This window comes from Saccopteryx bilineata, chromosome 5 (assembly GCF_036850765.1).
Source record: "Saccopteryx bilineata isolate mSacBil1 chromosome 5, mSacBil1_pri_phased_curated, whole genome shotgun sequence".
NCBI classification, from domain to species: domain Eukaryota; kingdom Metazoa; phylum Chordata; class Mammalia; order Chiroptera; family Emballonuridae; genus Saccopteryx; species Saccopteryx bilineata.
The window spans coordinates 227,542,135-227,552,214 of NC_089494.1; the positions used below are offsets into that span (position 1 = coordinate 227,542,135).

At 43.8% G+C, this 10,080-nt stretch overlaps 1 non-coding gene across 1 annotated transcript; it reads left to right on the forward strand.

Moving 5' to 3' along the window:
• Positions 1 to 9,698: 9,698 nt before the first annotated feature.
• Positions 9,699 to 9,774, forward strand: TRNAT-UGU (transfer RNA threonine (anticodon UGU)). Its single transcript has one exon. It is a non-coding gene; the product is annotated as a tRNA-Thr (tRNA).
• The last annotated feature ends 306 nt before the right edge of the window (positions 9,775 to 10,080 follow it).

Genomic DNA, 10,080 nt, shown 5'->3' on the forward strand with positions numbered 1-10,080 from the left:
CATCTTGGCTGCTTCTCCTGGCCACATGGCCTCTTTCTGCTCTCTGCTCTGCTCCCTCTGCTCTCTCATGCTAATCATCCCAGGAACCAAGAGAGCAAGCTCTCGTTCTGCCCCCATTTCATAGTGTAGCTTCACAACTTTTAATCCAATATACAAAATAAGGAAGTCTCTAATACAAAGTCACTTCTCTGAGGCATGATTGGATTGTACCGCCCCACATCAAAACGGATGGGAAAGGCTTAATCCCAAAACCAAGCCCCAGGCTACAGGGATTCTGCCTGCCTTTAGCTCACCCCCAACACACATTAATATCACCTGGGCGACAGCCTCCTCGTGGGCAGCACTATCTTTAACAAAGTGAGCATAATATATTTTATCTGCCCAACAGTCACACAGTCTGGGACTCTGGCAGGCTAAAAACAATATATTGACCTAAGTTATGTTTCAGTTCCTGAGCCCTAAGGTAGAACCACCCCTTGGCTACTTTCCCCGTGAGACTGGACAGAGGGATGCTGGAACAGACCTCGGGGCTATCCTCAAGACCTGAGGAAATGATTTATTACCGATCCCTCACCACTGACCAATCATCTTTCAGCACAGCCCCAGCCCCTAATCCATGGTGATTTGCGATTCTGCCCTATATAATCTGTAAACTACTGGCCATCAGGGAGTTCAGACTTTTGGGCATTAGCTTCTCATCCTCCCGAATGGCGCCATTCATAATAAAATAGCCAATATTTATCTACTGCAGTTCTCGGTGTCTAGGGTTTGGCTAGCAAGTGCCAGGCAGGCAAACTGCGGGTTCTGAGCACTGTTGTCATGAAAAGCAGCCACACAGGGACTCTAGTACACGTCACTCTGAGAGCAAGTGTGAATTCTCCCATATTCACCCATACCTTTAAAAAGTTAAAGCACCCTCTCCCAAGAAATCAGAGACGCTGAGCTTAGGGGCTGGCTGCCAACCACCACAGGCAGATGGAAGCTAGCTCCTGGAGCACACAACTCCTCTCCTGGGCTCTAAATTTGAGATTATTTTTTATTCCATTTTTCCTCATTGATGAGGAGGAGGGCAAAGTCCCCAGAACAACAGGTTTTTCAGGGGACACAACCCCTCAGTCGATCAATATGTCACTTTCCTATTGTCACAATATATAGCAAGGAATGAAACACCTGATTAGCAAAGAAACACTCACATTTTGGGGGGAAGGAATTACCCACAATTCTGAGAGGCCAATGCTGTGGGACTGAAGGAGCACAGCGGTTGCCACAGGCTGAGCTGTGTGACCCTGGATCACCCACCCAGTCTCCATAGCTCAGGCTTCTTGTCCCTGCAATGGGAATAAAATGCCCACTGCAGGATTGGGGTGGGGACTAAGTGAGATAATGTGCATAAGGCACTTGGCATTGGATCTGGCTTATAATAATATTCAAGGTGGATTTTTTTTTTAATTCTGAACTCTGCTCAGGGTCAGCCCAGGCGCAGTCCACCCAGTGGTTTCCACGGAGCCCAGCATACCTGGGGAGGGGTTGTTTCAGGCAGGGGTAAAAAAATGCGTCTGCTCAACAACTGTGACCTGGGGGCACTCGGCCTGAGCACTGTACCTGAACACCCGAATGTTAAAGAACATACCGTATTGTGTTTTACTTTTCTCTTAGAATTTGATGTGTAATTTTATACTCTAAAGTGCATAAATCTTGTATACCTCTCAATGAAGTTTTACTGCCTGTCCTCCCGTCTACCATGAACATCTTCATTCCCTAGGTTACCCCTGCCCATTGCCGACAGTTCTCCTACACTGACATTCCACCCCACCCCACCCCCACCCCCAGAGGTAACTGCTCTTCTGGCTCCTATCACCTCAGGTTTGGCTGTTTATTCTCTAAGGACTTATTTTTAAAAGAGAAAAATAATTTCATGCTTTTATATCTCCTGCCGCCATCACCAAGAACAATTTCATTTTAGCCCAAGGTTCTTCTAAGGTTGAAGAAAGAAATAGGAAAGAAAGAAAAATAGATTGGGGAGGAAGGTGGAGGTCAAGATAGGTGGGGCCTTGGGAAGGGCTACCTATAACCTGGAGGGAAGTCCAGGACCTAGAAGGAAGCAATTCCCGTAACAGAAGAGGTGTTTACACACTGGAGGGTTAACAAGCGCCTCTGAGGAGTCCTGACTACTCTGACCCTCCATTCACTAACTGCCGGGAGAGATGCCAGGGGGGATGGATTAAAGAAAGTCTTCCAGGTAGAATGTCAGTTTTGCCGGCTGCCTGCAGAGGTGAGCTCGGGCTGTCCCTGGCCCACAGACAAGCCTCACAGGTGGAGGGGCTGACTCCTGGGAGGGCGAGGTGTCTAAACGCTGCAGAGAAAGAGGGGCAAGAGGGAGAAAGAAGGCTGTTCAGACGGTGTATCTGCACCCGTTCGTGTTCAAAGAGCTCCATGCAGTCCTTGAGCTGCCAGATGACCTTCCCCTCGTTAAGCTGTTGGAAGATTACTTAACTACTCATGATTCCTCTGTTGACACCTGGATTATTTGTGCTGATCGAAGAGAGGGCAGCCTCTGAGCCTACGTGGCAGGGGGGAACTGTGGCCAGCGACCACACTGAGCTGAGCTGGGCTGGGAGAGTGGAGGATTAGGAACACCCCAGCCAGCTCAGGGAGCCATTGTGAGGGTCTGTCAGGAAACAGGGCTCCCCTCATCCATTTTTCTTCTCCAGCCCAGCCTGAGAAGGAGCTAGGTGGTCAATTGCTAGAATTGCTGGACATAACTTCAGGGTTTCTGGCCATTGGAGAAGGACCTAAGGTTATGGCTTCTAATCTGGTGGCTAAACACAATTAGATTCCATTTATAAAATGGAATGAGCCTTCATATAGGTAAAGCTACAAGGCTTGTGCATTGACCATGCTCTTCAGTGCCTTCACTTAGCTGCAGGGAGCATGGCAGCAGCTCCAAAACTTGTTTGTTTGGTTTTTGCCTGTATATCTTTCTTTTTCTTTTCTTTTAAGCATGCATGCAAGAGAGATAAGGAGAGACAGGCAGAAGTAAAGAGAGATGAGAAGCATAACTCATAGTTGCTGCACCTTAGTTGTTCATTACTTTCTCATATGTGTCTTAACTGGGGGCTCCTGATGAGCCAGTGGCCATTTAGCTCAAGCCAGCGACCATGGGGTCATGTCTATGATCTCATGCTCAAGCCAGCAACCTCTTGCTCAAGTTAGTGAGCCTGCACTCAAGCCGGTGAGCCCACACTCAAGACCACAACCTGGGGGTTTGGAAAAGGGTCCTCAGTGTCCCAGGCCAATATTCTATCCACCTTGCCATTGCCTGGTCAGGCTGCCTGTACTATTTTTCCTTTCTTTTTTTATTTTTTAAAAATTTTTTTTAGTGACAGAGACAGAGAGAGAGACAGATAGGGACAGATAGGGACAGTAAGACAGGAAGGGAAAGAGATGAGAAGCATCAAGTCATTGCGGCTCCTTAGTTGTTCATTGAGTGCTTTCTCATATGTGCCTTGACTGGGGTGCTACAGCAGACCAGGTGAGCCCTTGCTCAAGCCAGAGACCTTGGCCTCAAGCCAGTGGCCTTTGGGCTTAAGCCACTGACCGTGGGATCATGTTATGATCCCATGCTCCAGCTGGCAACCCTGCACTCAACCTGATGAGCCTGAACTCAAGCCAGATGAACCTATGCTCAAGCTAGTGACCCTGGGGTTTTGACCTGGGTCCTCTGCGGCCCAGTCTGATGCTCAATCCACTGCGCCACTGCCTGGTCAGGCTGCCTGTATATCTTTAAAAAAAGAAATTTTAAGGCCCTGGCCAATAGGCTCAGTGGTATAGTGTCAGCCCAGTGTGTGGAATTCCTGGGTTTGATTCCTGGCCAGGAGGAGCACCCATCTGCTTCTTCACTCTTCCCCTTCTCCTTTCTCTCTATATCTCTCTTCCCTTCCCGCAGTTAAGGCTCCATAGGAGCAAAGTTGACTCGGGCGCTGAGGATGGCTCCATGGCCTCTGCCTTAGGCGCTAGACTGGCTCCGGTTGCAGCAGAGCAATGTGCCAGAGAGGCTGAGCATCGCCCCCTGGTGGGCATGCTGGGTGGATCCTGGCCAGGTGCATGTGCATGCAGGAGTCTGTCTGCCTGCCCCCCCAACCCCCGCTTCTCACTTCAGAAAAATACTAAAAAATAATAATTTTAAGCATGCTCTAATATATGTATAATTGCTTATAAATTATATACACAAACTACACTCCCAGTGTATTCTCTATAATGAAAACAACAAAAAACAAGTTTTAACATTTTTGAGCAAAATTTGAAAAATGAGGTAAAAGATGAAATAAATATTTTAAAACTTAATTTAACTTTGTTTCCTAACAATACAAAAATGTTTTGCTTTCATCAAAAAGAATGAGAATGTTTTAGCAAGAGCAGTAGTTCAGTAAATCTTTGTTTAGTCCATTATGATAAAACAATTTGATGAACTGGTTCTAAAATAAAGCAGAAAAATTCAGATCTTGGTTTCCAAGGCTCACAAAACTGAGACAGTTCCCTCACCAAGGCACACAGAGACAAAAGAAAGGCAACCCTTGCTGGAATTAATAGCTCATGAGAGTTTACTTTGGTCTCATTTGTAAATTATGCAAATTTTTTTTGAAATTTGATTAGGAAATTGGTGTTGATGTCTAACAGTTTTTACAAAGTCATCTTGCACTGTTCTTATACTGTTAGCATTTTTAGCAAATGGGTTCAAAACCTACTGAAACTTTCCCGGAGATCTTCATACAGGTTAGAGCATTATATTGCCAACATTTTAAGGAATGATGACATGTGGCACACTTACACTGTGTGTACCAACAGATGAAAAATTCAAAGCATTTCCAATGCTCTCATATATATATATATATATATATATGTGTGTGTGTGTGTGTGTGTGTGTGTGTGTGTGTGTGTTTGTTTTTTGGGTTTTTTTTGTATTTTTTTTTGTATTTTTCTGAAGCTGGAAACGGGGAGAGACAGTCAGACAGACTCCCACATGCTCCCGACCAGGATCCACCTGGCACGCCCACCAGGGGCGACGCTCTCTGCCCACCAGGGGGCGATGCTCTGCCCCTCCAGGGCGTCGCTCTGCCATGACCAGAGCCACTCTAGCACCTGGGGCAGAGGCCAAGGAGCCATCCCCAGCGCCCGGGCCATCTTTGCTCCAGTGGAGCCTTGGTTGCGGGAGGGGAAGAGAGAGACAGAGAGGAAGGAGGGAGGGGGTGGAGAAGCAAATGGGCGCTTCTCCTATGTGCCCTGGCCGGGAATCGAACCCGGGTCCCCCACATTTTTGTTTTTTTTAGAAAGCCTTTCCTGTTAAAATGTCACCTCTACCTTGAGGGGAAAGATGAAGTGTGTTTATTTTATTTTAATATCTGTTTGCTTGGTAATATTTGTCATCTTAGTAAAGGTGTGCAAATACAACACATTTGTTTCTTGCATAAGAAAAATGTGGAACTCATCTTTAAGTTTGATAAATCTATTCAGAAGTTTACCAGAAAACAATCAGTGAAACTCTGGATGATTCAAAGTATTTTTATGAACACTCTCCATCTCAAGAGAAAGTATAGGTGACTCTAAGTTTAAGATTCCACAGTAACCAGGCAGGTGAGCAGCTCTCACTATCTGGAGGGTATGGAAGGATGAGGGCACGCACTCAACTGTTTGCCTTGGAAAACTGCTCTCTACATACCGGGGCTCTAGCGTGCCGTGTATGACAAGTAACCATTGGCATTGAGACTGAGGGTGCCAGTAATTATTCACATAAGACATATTTTGTTTTGTTTCTGGATAGAAATATATATATATATATAGAGAGAGAGAGAGAGAGAGAAGCTTGAAATGTTCCAGGGATCATAGTACACTTTGGAAACTTGTGCTCCTCTTAATTAGCTTAGTTTTGAATCCTCGTACCCCAACACTCTGGTAGTGAGGGTTTGGGCAAGTTACATAACCATGCTCTGCATAGCGTTCCTCTTCTTCAAACTTGGGTTAATGGCAGTACTAACCTTGTAAGATGGTTCTGAGACTATGTGTGATACTGAATGAAATCCCTTAGAAATGAGAATTAGCTATAATAATGCTTACATTTCAGTTTCCATTAATCAAGAAGCCTGATTTAACCAGATTTAGCCAAAAGAGTCTACCTGGAGTAATCTATTTTTCCTCCACCCCATTCCCACCTTCTCTCCCCGGTCTGACTTTGGGCATGGTAAAAACATTTCATCTCACATGTGGGATTCAATTCATTGAGAGTAGCTGCTTAGAGCACTGGGCTGACATAAACTGCCATGTTGAGTCTAAGTTCAAAGGGGAAAATAAAGTGCTGTGATTAATTCACTGGGGAACAAATTTTTTTACATGTTCTGTTGCATGAGGCTTTAGAACTGTTTCTATATATTTCTGCATCGCTGATTCCAAATCTGAAATTTGTTTTTTGGTGCATGCTCTAGTTTTTATGAAATTTTAATTTCTTTTTGTTACAGTTAATGGCATGCATTGGTTTTTAAATTGGAGTTAAAGGGTAACGACTCTTGGATTGAACATAACCACAAGGCAATTAATGTTTTACAAACATCACTTTTACATAATTGTAGTTGTTTTTAAATGAAAAAATTATTATCTGATAAAAACACCCTCTTATTTTGTTTTAAGATTGAATCATGGCTTCTTCGAGTAGGCGTAAATGTAAGAATAGTCTTGACACCTTCTGTTATATATGTGGCTATTACACACTTCAACGTCAAAGGCACAATATTTCATCATTTGTGACACGTGCATATATTGCCTATTTTCAAGTTCCCCTTGGCGTTCGAGACTAGAATTGGGCTCCTCATATTGTGTGTCATAATTGTGAGGAAATGCTTCGTGACTGGACAAAAGGAAAATACAAAGGAATGCCTTTTCGTATTCCCATGGATTGGCGTGAACCTAAGGACCACAGCAGTGACTGTTATTTCTGTTTGATCCATACAAAGGGCATCGGCAAGAAAAAACAGCATATGATTGCATATCCTAATATTTCTTCAGCAATACGATCTATCCCACACCCTGAGACACTCCCGGTTCCAGTTTTCAATGGTTTTATTTCTTAAGAATGAAGAAAGTGAACATGGTGATTAAGTGTATTTTGATAAGATGCATGAGGAAATGGTTGTAGAATCTGAAGGGTCTTCTTCTGATGCCAAGCAGTCATTAACCCCTCAGCAGTTTAGCCAACCCGAATTGAATGACTTAGTAAGAGACTTTGGCCTATCAAAGAAAGCAGCTGAGTTATTAGCCTCCAGGCTTCAAGAAAAGAATGTACTTTACCAGTCTACTAAAGTATCTCATTTCAGGAAGCATGAACAAATTTTTGTGGACTTTCTTTCCAAAGACAAATACTTTGTTTACTGTCGTGATATCAGTAGTCTTCTCAGGCAGCTAGGTGTTACCACTTACAGTCCAACAGAATGGCAGCTATTTCTTGACAGCTCTAAACGGAGTCTGAAATGTGTTCTCCTACACAACAGTAATGTTTATGCAGCGGTTCCAATTGGTTATTCAACTCATCTGCGAGAAGATTATAATGACATAAAAATTGTCCTCGACTTTCTGAGGAGCATAACTGGATCATTTATGTGGATCTTAAAATGGTAAATTTCCTGCTAGGACAATAGAGAGGTTTCACAAGTATCCTTGCTTTTGTGTTTGTGGGACAGCCGAGCTCAGGATAAACACTGGACACAGAAGGACTGGCTGAAACGTGAAGCTCTGGAAGTAGGGATGCAAAACACTGTGAATGAACCTGCAGTTAATCGAGACAGGATCATTTTTCCCCCACTTCACATCAAACTTGGCTTAATGAAGCAGTTTGTTCAGGCTTTGAATAGAGAAAGTGAATGCTTTCAACATATTATTTCTGCTTTTCCTGCCTTGTCTTTTGAGAAGATAAAACCAGGTGTGTTTGATGGACCTCAAATTCGAACCCTCATACGTGAAGTTTTTTTTTTTTTTATTTACAGAGACAGTGAGAGTCAGAGACAGGGATAGATAGGGACAGACAGACAGGAATGGAGAGAGATGAGAAGCATCAATCATCAGTTTTTCGTTGTGATACCTTAGTTGTTTATTGATTGCTTTCTCATATGTGCCTTGACCGTGGGCCTTCAGCAGACCGAGTAACCCCTTGCTCGAGCCAATGACCTTGGGTCCAAGCTGGTGAGCTTTGCTCAAACCAGATGAGCCCATGCTCAAACTGACTACCTCAGGGTCTGGAACCTGGGTCTTCCACATCCCAGTTCAACGCTCTATCCACTGTGCCACTGCCTGGTCAGGTGTGATGAAGAATTTGCCAGGAAGATGAATAAGGAGGAGAAAGCATCATGGCAGTCTTTTGTAGCAGTGACAAAGAACTTCCTTGGCAACAAAAAAGCAGAAAACTATGAACTTCTGGTTCAAAGAAGGCTGTTGGCTTTCGTGACATTGGATGTAACATGAGCATTAAGATTGATTTCCTGAACAGTCACCTTGATAAGTTTCCAGAAAATCTTGGAGATGTTAGTGATGAGCAGACTACTGCTGGAACATCAAATGAGATTGTCCTCAACAAATACATAAACGCAAGAGCTATAAACGCAAATTTTGCCTGAATAGAATTTAAATAAGTTCTGTGCAAATTTTATGATTAAAATAAGTGTTTTAATATGTTCTGTTTTGAAATTGTAGACAAATTCTGATGCAATCATATCTTTTAGTGTATTAGTGTATTTACTGCATTATATAAATTATTATATTTTCACAAAGATGATGCCCAACAAGACATTCTACTTCATTATGTTAAACTAAATGTTGAAAATTTTACAATAAGATGAAAACCTAAAATCTTGATTTGCAAAGAAACTGTAGCTTATAGAGAAAAACTAACATCAGACTTGAGATCAGCACACTCGAATTAGGTAAGAACAAGAGTTTTTGTGGATGCAACAAAAATTTTGTTCCCCAGTGGTATCAATGTCTGCTACAGGCACAGGAGGGAGAAATGATAGCAAGTTATCCCAGATACTACTGGTCCTCGTCTCATGTCTGAGCACCTTCCGGACCAGAGAGGGCCTCGATCATCCTTCCACAACTAGTCCCCAGCAGTTTCTACAACATGTCAGGGAGTCAAACAAGGTTTGTGGAATGAAGTGAACACATAAATAAATGGCTCTGTCTTGTGTCACTACCATCACACTTGTTAGCTTGAAGGAAGTTATTGTTTTCTAAAAAATGTTTGACGGCTCAGAAGGTTCCAGAGTTGTCCCAGCAGGTCTGCCCGGGTAACCTAAGTTAAAGAAGGGGTGTTGAGGGAGGGCTGAGGAGCAAAGTGAGACTGAAGAGGGCACCAAAGGAGGACATGGAGAAAGTTAAAGGTAAGAGTTACAGGCTACAAACTGAAGTCTAGGAAACTATAAGTCATATTGTAACTGAAATGACTATTCAAGATTATTTGAATTAAATAAAGGATTATTTTTCATGCTGTTAAGCCAGTATTTAAAAAAAAAATGTTGGGTAACATAAATACAAAATTGTTTCTGTGGCTGTAAAGGGCTTAAGAATTGTAAGGGTATCTGCTCGGTGTTCATTGTTGCTACCTATGAAGCATAATCCTATGCTAGATGAAAGCAGTTAGTTTTTAAGAAAAACTTATCTTGGCCCTGGCCGGTTGGCTTAGCGGTAGAGCGTCGGCCTTGTGTGTGGGGGACCCGGGTTCGATTCCCGGCCAGGGCACATAGGAGAAGCGCCCATTTGCTTCTCCACCCCCCCTCCTTCCTCTCTGTCCCTCTCTTCCCCTCCCGCAGCCAAGGCTCCATTGGAGCAAAGATGGCCCGGGCGCTGGGGATGGCTCCTTGGCCTCTGCCCCAGGTGCTAGAGTGGCTCTGGTCGCGGCAGAGTGACGCCCCGGAGGGGCAGAGCATCGCCCCTGGTGAGCGTGCTGGGTGGATCCCGGTCGGGCGCATGCGAGAGTCTGTCTGACTGACTATCCCCGTTTCCAGCTTCAGAAAAATACAAAAAAAAGAAAGAAAAAGAAAAACT